Raw genomic sequence first — 16,685 nt, forward strand, 5'->3', positions numbered from 1 at the left:
GAGAGAGATTGAACTGATGAAAAGAACACCCCAGGTTCCTCGAAGACAAATGCACCACGAAAGGGATAAGAGGGAGGGAAAAGGGGGGGAAAAGGAGAGAGAGAGAAAGAAAAAGAGAGAGAGAGAGGGAGAAAGAAAGAGACAGCAAATCCCTTAAAGCAATCACTAGACTCAATCTCCACGGCTGCTGCCCTGCCTCTCTGTCCCCCGCTAAGGCAGCGGGAAGGGCTGCTCGCCGTGCCCTCACCTCCTCCTGCCACAGAGGCACTACCAGCAGCTGGGTGCTCTGGCCTGGGGGCTTGGGGATGGCCCACCTGTGCCCCATCTTTGGAGGTGTCAGGGAGAAGGATGGGGACAGCAATATGCAAGTATTGTCCCTGCCTCGATCTCCCCCAGAAAAGTAAGGAGGATCAGGGCCAGTTTAGGACTCCATCTGCTCCTCCCTCATCATGGACACCTGCCCTTTCTTCCCACCTCCCGTTTGCAGTATGCCATCTCTGCCCTGGAAGAAGGCCTCTGGCTAAACCTTCCCTCTCACCCCCAATTTCTGCATTTGTGTGTTCTGTGAAGTGCATGCAAAGGGATCTTTGTTTGGGAGAGTTGGTGGTCACTCAGTGAGCTGTTATCTCAAGCCAAGGGCACCCAGCCCATCCCTCCTGGCCACAGGGGACATGTTGGTGTCACACCACAGCCACTCCAACCAGCCCCAAGCCAACAGGATGGGCCTCAAAGCCCTAGGAACATCCTCTGCTCCAGCTCATGGTCACATCTCCCTGCCCTATGGGGTCCATAGGGAAGGTCATTCTCTATCCAGGACACCACCAGCCAGCCAGCCCTGCATCTCTCTGCCTTCCCTTCTCTGTGCCTGTGATAAAACTAGCAAAGCTGCCATGCAGCCACCCCAGATCTCTTTCAGGCATTGAGCGATATGCTTTCTTCCCAGTGTGAGCTGCGTCTTCTCCATACTGCACAGCTGATTTTTGTGCTGTGATCAACCAAACCATGAGACCCATCAAACTCATTTCACCCAAGGACCAGCCCAGGGCAAGGATGTAGCCGGGCTCCCAAAGTGGAGGAATACCCCTGGCTAGTGGCTCCATCCACACAGCCAGCAGGGACTTGCTCTCAGATGCCCTTTGGCAGGTCCAGCTGGGCACAGGGCATCATGTGCAGGCAAAACACTACCTTTGCCCTCAGTGCTTTCGTGGAGGGGGCAGGAGGGGGCTAACTGTTTGCAAGCACCCAGGTGAAATGAAAATGCAGCCACCCTCAGCTTATCCCAGGGCCAGCTGTGCCTCCCAGGTGCATCCTAGAACAGCCAGGCTGGTGGTATTTGCACAAATTAAAGCCCAACTTCTGGAGCCACAAGAATTTTAAAAAATAAGGTGTTATACATGCTAAGAGCTTGAAAACATATATAGTAGAGGTTAAAGCTCCAGAAACTGAAAGGTAAGGGGAATAAGCCCAATTATTTTTTCTATGTTGAGCACAATTTAATGGTTTTAGTGACATAATCATGACTCTGAATGGGTCTACTCCTCCAGGGTAAGCCAGGGGAGAAAGAAATAGCACAGCCACTAGGAGCTTTCAAAATATGCTCTGCATTTGACAAGTGTTTGCAATAGCAGGAAGAATTTTCAGCTGCTTCTTGCAAGTGTCCAAAGGCTTGTTTCTGTACACTTGAACCAGGGTTTTCTCATTCCATGGGTCCAGCAGCAACAGCATTTTGAAACTGGGCAAAACTTCATTCACATCTTGACCAACTGGAAAGGAAGGATGTACACCAGCTCTGCTGGGGTGAGTTATTTTTATTTACTCCATGACAAATTAAGTAAGGGGATTGCAGAAAGGAGGAAAAATAATTGTAGGCAGATACAAAATAAAAATGGGGAATTTATGTTTTTAATATCTGATTTCACAAGAGGCAGGCAGGCTTTCCCCCAAGCTCACACAAACACTGAGAGCACCAGGGTGCTTCGGAGCCAGCAGCCTTCCCAGTCAATTTCTATTTTCCATCAAATGCAATAGTAACTTTCCCGTAAACAAGCATGTTCTTCAAGCCAAAGAGGCTGGAGGCAATGCCTGAGAAAAAAAAAAAACAACAGTCCCAAACATTTTTAAAGCACTTAATTACTGTTCTCAAAGGCTGTATAATAGAATCTTTGAGGTAGTCTCTAAAGAAATGGGATGCAAAATTGTTTTATAATGTTCACCAAATTTTGTTATTGTTACTAACCAAGCCTCTGTAATTTTTCTAAAATGGATCCACAAAGCATTAAGATACATTTTATAGCCAGAGAGACTGGTATATTATCCCATCTGACCCATTGTCTAACTCAAATCCCATCTGACCTTTGCATGGAGTTCTGTAATGTGTGTTTGACTATTTGCTCATCTTTCAGAAAGGCAGGCAGGGTTTGAGGACAACAGGAGATAAAGGAGCTACCACCACCTGTGGTTTGCTTACAGTTTTGTTTAAAAACAAACAAAAACATAAACAAAACATAAATATAAGATGTTTTATTTTCCAGAGTACAGAGAAAATCTCAACTGTCTTTAAAGAGCTTGTAAAAGTAATCACAGAAAAACTAAAAAATAAAGTCACTAACACTCTTACTGCTTTTCACCCTGATAACAACACAACTGATAGAAGTGAAAATGAGGTTAAGAAGTGGGGATAAAAATTCCAAGTCTGGCTCACAGATATCTCAAAATTTTCTTGGCATCAATGCAAAGTTCCCAAAAGGACAGGTTTTTTGTTGTTGTTTGTTTGTTTGTTTTTAATAAAATAACAATTTAAAAGATCAGGAATAAAAAATAACTATTATAAAAGATACATCAAAGGTATCAAAATAAATAAATTGATCATGCCTAGGGAGTGAAGAGAATTCACTCCTGAAAGAGCTGGAAGTCCCAGGAAGGTCTGCTTTCCCAGAGCAGTAAGCAGACTTTGACTGAACTGAGTGCAACTTCGTCTTTTGCACCAGCTTAAATCTGTCTTCAGCAGTATCTTGTGCTTGTCAAAGCATCTACAAAGGCCCCCAAAAGTGTACATATTACTTGCAATCCACTGCTGAACTTGCCCTGTGCTATTCTGCTCCTGTGGTCAAGTGATTACAGAAACAAAGCTGGGGAAATTTAATACCTTTTATTAGAAGGGTTGGATGCACAATGCAAGAAGCTAATACATATTTTTGTTTGTTTGTTTTTACCATTTTGGCTTTGGAAAGGCAGAAAAGGTGCTGGTGTGCCCAGAAGCCTGTTATTTTTTTTATTTTTTTTTATTTTTTTAGCCATATCAACCTAAGATTGTGCCACTACAGATGGTATTGACACACCTGAACACGCAAATGGCTGCATGACCTCTTCACTGTAAGCTTGACTTTGTAACCTTCATGCTCTCTATCGCTGTTCCCTGCATGGTTGACGCACACTGAGGAGGCTCCCATGAGGTCTGCTTGTGCTTTACCAATATTAAACCTGGCCTCATATTTGCAGGTTTTCCCTTTGGTTCATGCAGGGACAGTTCAAGGGACACTATTGCAGTGACTAGGCTGGGGACTGGGAGGAGACCCAAAGCCACATCTGAGGCTGATGAGTAAGACTCAACAGTGTCCCAGAGAAAAGGGGCAGTTTCTAGGCTAACAGATTTCCCCCCCTCATTTTTGTTTCAGAAAAACCTTTTCCTTCTGACATCACAAAGCATTTTCCATCTGCATCTCTTGAAGAGTCTCAGCAAGACAACTAGCATGCTTTTGCCTTGTGCAGAATGCAAAGCTGATGTTGTGGCCAGGAAGAACTTTAGGAACAGATCTGGTCTCCTGGGCCTCAGGCTTGGCTCCAGACTTCATCTACCTGGTCTGGTGTTCAAGTCAGCCTGGCTCAGGGGAACTGCAAAGGTTTCCAGGGAGAAGTTCTCCTTAGCCATCACACTTAAAAGGTGGCTGTGCCCAGGAGTAAGGGAGCTTAGAGCCCTTCAAAAGCTCCAGTTCATCTTCAGCCTGTGCTACCATGATTCCACTATCCCATATTATAATAGTAGAGGGTATTTCCTGTGAATGGTTTTCGCTTGCTGTGACAGTAACTTGCATGGGCTCACACTTTTACCCCACTCTTTTGAGAGTCCAGAAAGCGAGTGCAGGTGCAGAGCATCTGTTGCCAGCGTGCTCTGAGTGGGCACCAAAAGGGACAGAAGTGCTGAGGGGTGTGTACGTGTGGATGAACCACCTCTTGAGAATCACAGGAAACTCTGTGTGTGCATTTGAGGGGGGAAGAGAGGATGCTGTCCCATCGAAGGACCAGCAGCATCAGCTTGGAGAAGCAGGACAGTCAGGATGGGAGGGGAATTATGTGCAGTACTCCACAAAGGTGTAATTAGGAAGAGCAGGACTGAGTGAGTAAAAGCACATTCACAGAATCACAGAATCACAGAATTTCTAGGTTGGAAGAGACCTCAAGATCATCGAGTCCAACCTCTAACCTAACACTAACAGTCCCCACTAAACCATATCCCTAAGCTCTACATCTAAACGTCTTTTGAAGACTTCCAGGGATGGTGACTGCACCACCTCCCTGGGCAGCCCTCACCAGCTGGCAGGAGACAAGATCACCCTGGACGTGAGAGGGACCATGCCAGCTCCCAGCTCGAGCACCATGCCCCAGCTGCCTGCCAGCCGCACCTTGCTCCTGTCCCCACACACCTCAAAAGAAAATTTGGCTCTCCCTGTGAGACCAGGAGCACACGTGCTGCTGCTTGCCTGGACACAGCCACCATCTTTCAGAGAGGCTTGTGTGGGCCACCACAGACTGAGTCACAGGGAGTCAAAGATACCCTGCTGTAGTGGCCTTAAGGCTAGTAGCTGGAGGGGAAAGGTCTTTGGATTCGAGAGGTCGGGAGTGGACAAGAGGATGAAGCAGGAAAAGCAGGAAGGTGGCCCAGCAGAGCAGTGTAAATAATGGCTAATGGGTGTCTTTGGCAGGCCTGAGGAACCCGAGAAAACTCTGCATGGGAGCTGCTGAAATAGGTTCCTCTTGCACCACAGGCATGCATTTTGTTTCCTCTCCAGGCTCCCTGTGCTCCCCTCAATATTATTACTATCAGCAATATTTGGAAACAAAACCCCATTTCTAACTGAGCAAAATCAAGCCCTTTCATTAAGAAATCTGCCCCGTGGCATGCTTTGATCTTTTTTAGCTGAACCCATCAGCGAGCTCGGCAGGAGCTGCAAATAGCCCCGGCCGGCTTACAGCTGGCCAGCCTGTGCTGGAGCGATTTTGCTTGTCTCTGGTGCCGAGACTGATTGGCTTGGAGTCCCTTTTGTAACACGGGCAGGAGGAGCTTTATCTGCGGGTTTTACATGATCCTGTGATCTTTTCCTTCACTAATTTGCCATGCGGCCTAATGAGCGTGCAGAGGCATGTGTCGCCCCGCATGGCTGCAGGCCTCTGCTCGGCAGCCGGCAGATGGTGCTCCCACCTCACCGCACTGCACCGTGTCCAGGCTTTGCAGGGGATCCTGGCATAAAAAACCTCCCCTCTCCTCCAGGCCACAGCACCTGGAGCCCCCAGCAGGGGTAAAACCCATGAAAAACTGAGAGACGTCACAGCAGAGGAGCAGAGACGTGCGGAGGGCTGGCAGCAGCCTGACACGTGCTGTCTGTGGCCACCACACGTGTCTCATGGCACTCATCCCTGGGCAGCTCAGTGGCTGCTGCTGAGTCCTCTACCGACACCTCGGGAAGAGCCAGGTGCTCACTGACCCTCAAGAGGGAGATGGATGCTCTGTACATGAGATCAGGAACCATGTTTTCACACTCGTGCCCCCTGATAGATCCTAGGAAGACCCCCTAGGTCAGGGGCCCGCAGTCCTGGCTCAGCTGTTTGCCCTAAAACAGTAGTAAATACTGTGCTGGCACGAGCCCAGCGAGGTCTTTTTCTCTTTGCCTACGGATGACTAACATGACTAACCCTCGGCATTTACCCGCGATGAGTCAGGCCTGCAAAATCATGAGACCGGCTTGAGAATAATACACAGTGAGAGCTATTTGTGTCCAAGCCTTTAAGGTACTCTTGGGGCTTGTTTCCTCTGGAATCGGCAGGGCTGGGAACATGCTGTTCTTGCAAATGAAAGGCAAGCTGAGAGTCCTGAGCTGCAGGCGATGAGGCTTTCTGATGAGCATCAAATGTCAAAAAGCTTGCGATAGATTATAGGAGGCGGGAAGGCTGAGAAGGCATACAGACCTCTCTGAGTTGCCTCAAACTTGTTGAGTGGGGGTCCTGGCTGTTTGCACGAGAGATCTTATGCATTCAGTGCTCATGCATTAAAACACTGGATCTTTCTTGCTCTGTCTTTGGCCAAAATCTTCTCTTGGCTTTCATTGTGTTGCTCATTTCCACCTTGGGAGTGGCTGCACTTCAGCAATGAGCATCAGACCAGCCTATGGGGTGTTGTGACTCTCTGAGCTGTAAGGAAAGCTGAATCCTTTCCTAATAAAATCTAGGGCTCAGGTTCTGGCTCTAGCGTCAGTGTCCATTTGTACTGACCAGGATCATCTCTTCTGCCAAAATAGTCAGTCAGCCCCAATAAAAGGTGATGATCAGGAGTTTGGAGGCTGAATCAGACAGCTGGGATGAAGAAACAGCTTCAAGACATGCAGGGTAAACTGGCACCATGTATTACAAATCCTCTGCAAATACCATTGCTGACAAAGACAGAATCCAGATCCTGTCAAAATCCTAAGTATGAGGCACTTTTTTTGATGGTTGTTAGAACAATGTAGTGGACGCTGTTGTTGGACAACCTTGACCTCTGTTCTAAATGTCCCAAGAAACAGGCTGCTACATAAATAGCAAAGCAGCACTTCTGTTTGCCTGTTGGGAATAAGACCCTTGGCTTTCATACTGTCAACCTGTTTTCCCCGCTGATGAAGGCTGCCAGAGAGAGGAGTGTTGTTGAAGCATAATGCTTTCTGAAGGAGGTATTTCTCTTCCTGTCTAAAGGGATAAGGCTAAGAGCATGGGCTAAGGCCTGATGAAGATGAACAGATTTTCCTTGAAGCCCTAAAAAGCAGACATCCAGAGACTGAAGGAAAGAAAAATGTGGCAAGAAACAATAACCCTTTGCTGAGTGTGAATCTTGAAGCCCACTTAGGAAAGAGGGATTCATCCTGGTCAGGTGCTGCTGAGGGGTGTCAGTACGTGACAACAAACTGTTCTGGCCATGCTACATTCATTTGTCACAACTGATAGCAGTCAAGCTTGCTTGTACCCCTGTTTTACAAAGTCATTCGTGTCTGACCTCCATCACGGCAGCATCCAAAGACATGGTCCAATACAGCCTCCCAGCACACTTATGAAACATCAGCTGTTGAGTGGAGGCTGGCAAGTGCAGCATGGCACAGGTAACGACTTGCCCAGAGTTGGGCAGTGAGGTGATGTATCGTATGATGCATCTGAGCTCAAAACAGCAGAGCGGAGCCTGCTACCTGGGAGAGGAAGGGGAGTGAGGTTGCTCCCTACACCATTTCAGTGCTGAGACAGGGAACCCTACTGAGGTGGGTGCAAGGCCATCCTGTGAAATGGGAGACTTCTGGCCAGGGGCTGCCTGGGGCTGAGACCTTGGTGAACTGGGATGGCACCCTACCAGGCGCAAAAGAGGACCCTACATGAAGTGAGCTTTTCCCAAGCACCAGAGTTTATTTGGTGACCTGCATCTGGTCTCAGAGTGCAAATCAACAGTGATGTTGCACCGGTTTTACAGTAATACATGCAAAGTAGGAATGAGCCCTGTGTTTACAGGACAGAGCACTCGTTACACCATCCCTGTCACACCAATAGAGAGAAGGCAAAAAAAAAAAAAAAAAGCAACTGCTACCACATTAATCCATCACCAGGTGGTATTTTCTGGAATTAGGTACTTTATGTAACTTTGTCATTACCTGTTACCACCACAAAAGCCGTGCTAACTCCCAGAGTTTCTGCCAGCCTTCATAGCAGTTGTTCGGAAAAATCCCACCCTTCCTCTGCTCAGCTTTCAGAAATATGGCAAAATGATTCAGATCTCGTGTCATCAGGGCGAGCGAAGAGTAAAAAATACATAACCTTTGGTGGCAGTGAAGGCACGAGCTTGGGACGTGCGGTCCCTGCAGTTCCCTCTGCTACACGGGGATGGCGATGCTGTCTCAGCTCTTATTTCAGCCGACAATGCACACTGTGCGCTCTGTGAAGGGCTCTTTTTTTAGCACCACAGGGCGTGCTGATAGATGATTGCACATGACAGGAGTCATTCTTACAGCCAGAGTCTGTCTGCTCTTGCTACGTCCGAAGCCTTGCATGCAGCTGCTGGAACAGCCCTACCCGCCTGGGTTCTGTAAGCAGAGAAAGAACAAAATGTCTTCAGGAATTAAGTGTGGCTGGTTTCTGTGAGGCTTTTTTTTTTTTTTTTTTTTTTTTTTTTTTTTTAATGCCTATTTACAGACTGTATCAGTGGTTGGTAGGTGGTGATGCTCAGGGGAGAGAGCACATCCTGATCAGGAAACAGGGTCTTCTAATTCCAGCTCAGACTTTGACCATGGATAAATTATTCCCTTTCACATGCCCCAGTCTTCCTCCACAGCCAAAGTGTCTACTTAAACTATAAGCTTTTGGAGACAGTGAGTATCTTCCAGTGAGGGTTTGTAGAGCACCTGGCAAAATAGGGGCCTTTATCTTGATTGCAGCTTTCACTCATTATCTTAATAATAAGCATCAAAGTCTTCATATAAATTAATTTACCTGAACACTCCCTTGGCATTATTGCCTCTAGATCATGTGTGATAAGAAAAGATGGAGGAAACTGTGTGTGTGTGTGTGCACGTGTGCATGTCAGTGTGTGTAAAACCCCTTTCTGAGTTTGGTGTGACTGGAGGTGTGACACCTGGGCTGTAGGCGGAGATGACTGCCCTCCAAGTGGCAGCACCATACCTCAGACGTGATGTGTGTGCCATCTCTGCTGCCTGCTGCAAGATGTCTTCTGTGTGGGAAGAAGGAGTCAGCTCCCGGGCTTGGATCCCGGAGGATGATTTTTTAGCAGTTGTGGTGGTTCTCTGCAGAGAGCACCTCCTCAGAGAGTGGGGCACACTGGAGGGTGAGCTGGTACCTCCATTACACATAGCTACAAGGGATACTGGTTGATCCATCTGATAAAATTAAAAAAAAAAAAAAAAAAAAAAAAAAAAAAAAAGGAAAGAAAAAAGGTTTGTGCAGATAGGGAACTCCAGTCCCTTCCCTGTTTTTCATTGTTCATTAGAAACATCACTGGAAGTAGGAGGTGTCAGTTCATAAGAGAAACTCCCTTTTGAGTAAAAGAAGCCTGGCAAAGGACTTTTTAAACAGGGACATCTGTCATTTTTTCTATGAGTAACGTGAGGAGCATTAGTGCTGCTCTCCTGTTATTAAGAGAGCAAGCTTCCCCTCTAGCACTGCAGAAGAGTGAACCCCACTGTGCACCTCACCTCCAGTGGGATGTTGTCCAGCTTTGCTGGGCTGCCTGGAGTGTAGAGTCTCTACCAGAGAAAACCAATTTAATTTGTGTATTCCTTTTCTTGATGAAGGCACCAGCCAGTCATCTAGAATACCTGGTGTTTCTCACTGTGCTTCTTCAGGCCACTTTGTGTCTTCTGTGTCTCTCTGCCCCAGTTTAGCAAACCCACATCAACACTGCACAGAATCTTTCTGGCGACAGCAGGCATCCTGAAGCAACAGTGAAGCTCTGTTCCTCATCTGCCAGTTAGTTTCTAATCCAGGCCCTGCTATTTTTATCCAGTTAGGATTTCTCCACTCCCTTAATAAATATATATTGTGGCACTCTATCAAATGTCTGGCCAAAGGAAGAGCAGTTTGCAATCATTTCTGGACATACTGACCCTGAGCAGTTGCACTGATGATGTAGAAGGGGAGAGCTCTGAGGAGTCCTACCAAGCCCGCTGTCTTCCCCATGCACTGAAGGAGTAAGACCCTACATGTTGCAAGAAAGCTCCAGCAATGTCCCAACAAAACAGGAACCATCCCCACTGCCATGTCCTCTCGTGACATCAGCCCCAGTGTGTCCTCCGTGTGCTGCTTCTGGTCTAGACCACCACCAGACGTTGCAGAGGCTTCATACAAGCTGAGTCAAGGCACACACTGAAAATGTGGTAAACCCTATAATAATGGGGAGAAGGTGGCCTCAAACATGCCATTTGTAATAACAACTAAACAGTGAACTGTTTGAAGTGGAGTGGAGCTTGGAGCTGTTCTCCCTTCCCTTCTGCTGGGTTATCTTGAGTGGAAAAAAGCCAAAATTTCCAAGGTGCTAGTGACCACAATTGAGTTTCCAAGAGCAGAACTCCTAAGGAAAAAAATAAAATCAAAAAACCTCTCTAATCCTGATTTCCAGGAGGAATAATAATAATAATAATAATAATAATAATAATAATAATAATAATAATAATAATAATAATAATAATAATAATAACGGTGTCCCTGCTCTATGAAAACTGATCCCTTCACAGTATTTTTGTCAGGACTTCTAAAATCACCTTCAGCTTATGTAAACCTAGGGCTGGATGTCTTCTATTCAGGGCTAAAATGATGATTCATTCTCTTACGTTCACCCAGATATGTTAATAATTTGGGGGCGGGGGGGGGGGGGGGGGGGCATTGTTAGGTCTCATCTGTGCCTTTTGGATAGCTCATACTGAAATGAGCACCAGTTTGTAACTTCTCTGCTGAGGAAAGGCAGACTGAGCCCTTACGTGGAGGCAAGCAGACCCTCAGCTGTGTCTCCTTCCCCCTTCCAGGTGTGGGGATGAAGGACAGCTGAACAGTGGAGCTCTGCTATAAAAGGAGCCTGCTGGGACAGGAGCCTTCAAAAGCCTGGAGGGGGGAGGAAGAGGGTTGAGAATAAGACCATATAGGCTGTTGCTGATGTGACATGCTAGGGAGATGATAGGCTACAGCAAAACTCTTAGTGTACAACTAGAGACTGAACGTCAGAAGTTGTGTCTGTGGGTTAGGCAGCTGTTTAAGTACTGTAAAACAGCTGCTAGATAAAAGGGGAAGAAGATGTATTTGGAAACTACCTATTATGACTGGTACTGTGTAGGGGAAGGGGAGCATAACAAAGCACGGTCTGCTCTCAGGACAGAAAATATAATTTCTCTGAGGAGAGAGTTATCTTTTGCAATTCTCCCTAGCTTCCAGCTGTTTTCTGGGATTAGGTATGCTCTGGTGAGAGAGGAAAAGATTTTAGGGTATGGGATTAGGAATCAGAAGCAATCCTGAGGGTCTACAGCTTGTGTTTCTGAAAGTCTGTAATATCCTGTCCCTGGGGAAAAGAGTGACTTTGTTTCTCTGGCCCTATACACATTGAAGGATTCAGAAATCTCTCCTGATGATGTGGTAATCTGATCTCCTACATGTCATGTCTCTGCCTATTGCTGGGATACCATTAGGGTTTCAAAGCTTGTGAATTGGCTCTGTGGACATAGCCCCTGCCTGAAGTGCTTCTGTGCCCCCTCCCCTGTCTGGGGGAGCTTTGTTTCTTAGGTCTCCGTGCATTCTAATGGTGGATCTGTAGGCTCTCCCTACACCAGAGCAGCTCAGCTGCAAGGTCCTGTTGCCCACGCTAGGCCACTTCTCAGCTGGTGACCTTGCAGACACTGTGTTGGAGGGCAGAGCTTAGGCAGTGTCATCTGAGGAGCTGGAGGCTAGGGCCACTCTGTGATGAGATCTGTCCCTGAGCTCCTATCGTGGTTGGGTGATTTCAGACTCAGGGGTGTTTGTGTGCTGGCAGTGCCTGGCCAGTTCATTTCACTTAGGTAACCCCTGCGCTCCTCCCATGTCAGAGCGTGTGATGTGCATCCATCAGCTGGCTTCCTTGTTGCCTGGTATCAGTCTTATCGCCCGTGAAGTTTACTGTTCTTTGGTTTCTGTGGTCAGCCAAAGATTCAGCAACTCTCTGGCCCTGCTGTTTGCAGACAAACAGAAAATCTGGCGCTTTTGTTAGTGTGACCATGTCCCTGTGGTAGCTGGCAGGCTGTCCTGTCTGAGGTAAACTTGCAGATGTTTGATCTTCAAACAGTGTCCATAGGGAATCTTACAAGCTCTGAACAGCTACTGTCTCCTTTGATATCTGACGAGTAGATATCCTAGCTGAAAGGTTTCCAGTAGCTATATTTTCCTTGCTGTTTCATCACTAAGCAAATAAAGCAATAGCAAACCTTTGTATTGCTTAATTATCTATATTTTTTAAAGCATTTTGATCCGGAGTTGACTTCCCATCTCCACCTGCAAAACGTTCTTAGGCAAAAGTGCATAACCAAATAGGCCTTGGGATGTTTCAAAATAACTGATACCCTAAGCCTCTGGTGAGGGAGGGCAGTTCCAGTTATTCCTTTAACACGTGCAGCAATATCACATAAGCTACAGCAGGGTGTGTTGCACAAGGCTCTGTGAGATGGGGACTAATCCCTCCTGTGATGAAGGAACGAGAGGACACAGATAAGGTTCCTCTGTAGGTCACTGGCAGAGTGCGAAGGAGCATCCAAACTTCCTGCGCCCTGAACTAGTTCATGTTTCATGCATCAGGTGGGGGGAAAAAACACTTTGATCTTCATGAGAATGAATGAGGCAAGGGGGAAGTGGGAACTTGTGCGCTGCTGGTGGAGGAGCTGGTATGTTCACCTTGTTGCATGTAGGGCTGGACCACAGACACTTCTCTGGGGCGAGGGAGTGGATGTCCCTGGAGTCTAACTTGAGTGGGTGTGTTGTTTGGTACAGGCTCCTTCATCCATTCTATCTGTACTGTAACTAATTTAGCTCCTAAACTGATGGCATTTAATTGTGAGGCTTCTCTCTAGTAACTCTGGTGGCATGGCCTTGGAGAACTCCCACGTGATACTTGGGTCTTTCTCAATGCCTCCCTGCCAAAGTGCCCTCTGCTTGGGTGCCCAGCTGCTGGCAGCAGCAGTTTGGCAGCATTAGAGGCACAGCAGCCAGGGCATCAAATACCCGCTTGCTGATACACGGGGGGAGGCAGAGACAGGTGTTTTCTTCTGAAGTAGCAAGGCTTCTGTTTGAAACTGGGATTTGGTACTGATAGGGAGCATTTGGAAAGGAGTCCCCTTAGCATGTGGGGTATCACCAAGTGTAAAGCTTTCGATAAAGTCTGAAGTAAAGGTAGAAGTGTCAAAGCTAAGCAAAATGTTCAGGACCGTCTCAGCACAATTCACATCACCTGTTTCACACAGACAAAAGAGATAGGAGGGGGAAAAAAAAAAAAAAAAGGAAAGTGAGCTTTGAGAACTCTGAATGAGTAAAAATTCATGACTAATACCATTAAAGCAGAGCTGAGCTAGCTCACTTTTCCCTTTATCTCTGATCACGCCTGGCTTGATTCCTTTTGCTTGGGCATTAAATGAATTCAGTGGCTGCAGGCATTTGTGGGCTCAGAAAGTACCACAGGCTGGGGATCTTCTTTTGCTCTCCATGTCGGGTGCTGGGCAAAAAAAGTGAAGTGCTTCGTGGTCTGCCTGAAGCCAGCTGATAATTGCAAATATTTGCTGATTGCAGCTCACTTGGGCTGCCAGAACTGGCTGCCCAAACTGAGAAAGCACTCACAGCCAGGACCTAACCTGGGATGACGGTGGTGGCGGAAAAACAGCAGAACAGCACTGCTCCGTGTCTTAATAAATCATGCTGTTGCTCATATCAGCTTGGTGGGGTTGAAGGAGCTATCAGAGATGACAGGAACCACGCTTGCTGAAGCAGAAAGTTTTGCTTGAGTGCTGTTTCAGCTAGACATGTGTTAGCATCGTGCTCACAAGGGTCAGGTGTGCATGTGAAACTTCAGTGATCGAGCCTGGAACGTCACCAGGAAATCTGGAAGCATATTTCACCTGTCACAGCCTTTGTCTCTTTGGTTCAATCATTCCCATCATTGATTAGACAGATGGTTTAGAGACAATAACCCAGGAGCCAGGCTCAAAATACCGCGTTGGGTTCTCAGCTTTGCCGTGAATGCCTTGGGCTGCCTAACATGAGGCACTTCTGTGCCTGCATCAGAATTTGGGCTTTTGCCTCTTGGGCTACAGGCTCTCTCTAGGGCTGGAGCCACTTTTATGTGCGAGACTGTGTGACCTGATTCAAGCCTTTCAGCACTTAAACGGGAGGAGTGATCATCACAGACGATGAGGCTACTGGTAGTCATTAAAAAGAAGGGTCTGGATGTAATATGACTGTTCTTCCTTAGGCCTCTAAGCATCTGCTGCTGGCTGTGGTTAGTCAGAGGATGCTTCTGGTGTTACTCAAGCTCATTTTGTTGCAACAGTGATTCAAACAAGCTCACGTTCTTTATGTATAATCTGGAGAAATCTGTTCCTTAAGTGGAGGCACAGACATGACAGCCCTGGAGAGATGGGAACACAGATTACCTGGAGGCAGATTTGGGGGAGGCTAACAAGGAAAAATGTTGTTGCGCCTTGCGACACTTGTTGTTTTTCCGCATTAGAAGCGCTGAATCTGCATAGTTTCCCTGGACATCAGTGGCAGCCCTGAGACATCACCTGCGGAGACACCTGAAATAAGCACACGCTGTAGAAGAATTGCAGGCTGAAGTGACAGGCTGCTTCTGTAGAAAGTCTAATGGCGAGGTTGTGTCTGACAGTCTGGGGTCCCCCGCCATGCGCTGAAGCATGCAGAGAAGACACGTAGGTGATGGAGCAGATGGCAGCTGGCTTGCTCTCACGTGGGACCTCCTCCCTTTGCCCTGACAAATATGCATGTGGTTCCTGTCAAATCCCTCTGCAGGGCTGGCTTTGGCTGAATTTTTTGCAGCACGTTTCAGGGGGAGGAATATATTCCCCACACCCACCAGCTCCCTCTGGCAAGGATTTCACATGGATTTCAACAGACCATTTCATGGCCACTGGCTTGGTTGGTCAAAGAAGCTGTCCTATGATAACACCATCAGTCCTACCTGTGTCTGCAGGACCCACCACTGATGTCTGGGTGCCACACCGTCTTTAATATGTTTCTTCCAATCAAGTGTTATAAATTCCTTTTTCCTTGTTAGCAGGAGACATAGATCACAATTTCTATTTCTTAAAATACCTTTTATTAGCTGTTGTTATTAATAGAATCAGGCTGTTATGTGAAGAGTTACCTGCTATTACTAATAACACGTTCACTTGCATATTCATTCATGCTCACTGTTACCCAGCTGGAGCAACTGTTGGGAGGCCAACCCCAACATGCACACTTGGAAGCAGAAGGTCATCCTGATGCACCAGTGGTTTCTAGGTAGGTGTTTAGAAATCCCTTTGGAGGGCACTTTGCTTCATCAGGTGTGCACATAACTCTGTAGTCTTCACCTGTGTATAGCAGCCAACGCCCTCCTGGGTGTGTGAACAAAGTTATACAACCTGTTGTAGATGCTAATGTCTGCTGGCAGCTGTGTGCAGGAGGTCTGCTGGCAGCTGTGTGCATAAGTTTAGACCACCATCAGGCCCTGGTGGTCTAAACTTATCAGTTCTTGCAAATTCATCAGGATTACTGGCCTCCAGAATTAATCAGTCCTTGGGAATCTTTCACATAGTATCTTCTTAGCACAATTCTTTCTTTTTGGCTTGTGATGTTTCCTTGTCGCTATTTCTCCATTCAAATGTACAGAAATGTATAGAACTTACACACAAAATTGCACAAAAAGGGCTTTTACGACGTCAGAGGGCATTGCTTTACTGGCATGGTGGAAGGCAAACTTACCTGGCAGGGAGGTGGGACTAGGGAAACATGCAGCCCACTTGAAATGAAATCTGTGCTGTCAGTCCCTGTAAAATCACCATGCCTCTGAGCTGAAATCAGGAGCATCATTGCCCGTGACAGATACCAATATGCACAGCAATCAGCCCTTGCAGCATGGACTTGTTGCCAAAGTATGTCCTTGGCAGAGTCCATGATATTGTGGCATGAGGTAGGCTTGAGTTCATTGGGAATAAGGTGGATGATAGGTAGATGGATTGGTACTTGGGCATGCCAATGCTACCATCTCCATCTTTCTGTGGATGGAGCCCATATTTATCTATTCCAGCTGGCCTCAGAGCCTCTATGCCATACCTCCTGACTCAGAAAAGCCTCCATGCCACAGCTCTCCTTGGTGTTTTGCAGACTATTTGGGTTCCGCCCACCATCTTTGCTGCCCTTTGCAACAGGTTTTTTTTGCCCTGGATCTCTCCATCCATGGGGATGTAATTCCCTTCCTGTTTTACAACCTGTACTTGGGCTTGTGACCAATCCTACTAACCTTCCTGTTTCCCCTTCTGAGAAAAACTCTTTGGTAACATACTCTAAAGATGTCTAAACAAAACAAGATCAGGTAGAACAATGCTGGTTCCTGACTTTTAGTAGTATCCATGGATTTTTGTCTCCTGTCAGCATTTCAGGGCATTCCTTCTGATGCTTGGGGACATGCAGGGGTTCTTACAGGTGGTCTGGCTGTCTCATATATGGAGCAATGACCTTCTCCACCAGCTGTGTTCTGTGCTGTAACGTATGGGTGCCCAGCCTGGATGCGGGTTGGAGAAGGGAGCTCCTTGCAGGCTCTGGAAGGGTTAAGAGGAGCATGGTGACTATGTGGCACAAAGCAGGCAGCAAATTACACACCTGCCCTA

The 16,685-nt window shown here is 47.1% G+C and overlaps 1 long non-coding RNA gene across 1 annotated transcript; it reads left to right on the top strand.

Annotated features, from left to right (window-relative positions):
* Window positions 1-1,150: 1,150 nt before the first annotated feature.
* Window positions 1,151-9,166, top strand: LOC113844054 (uncharacterized). The gene is made up of 4 exons (XR_003498185.3): window positions 1,151-1,449; window positions 1,690-1,797; window positions 3,294-3,372; window positions 3,675-9,166. It is a non-coding gene; the product is annotated as an uncharacterized lncRNA (long non-coding RNA).
* Window positions 9,167-16,685: the final 7,519 nt, after the last annotated feature.

This window comes from Anas platyrhynchos, chromosome 6 (genome assembly GCF_047663525.1).
Source record: "Anas platyrhynchos isolate ZD024472 breed Pekin duck chromosome 6, IASCAAS_PekinDuck_T2T, whole genome shotgun sequence".
Lineage (NCBI taxonomy): Eukaryota > Metazoa > Chordata > Aves > Anseriformes > Anatidae > Anas > Anas platyrhynchos.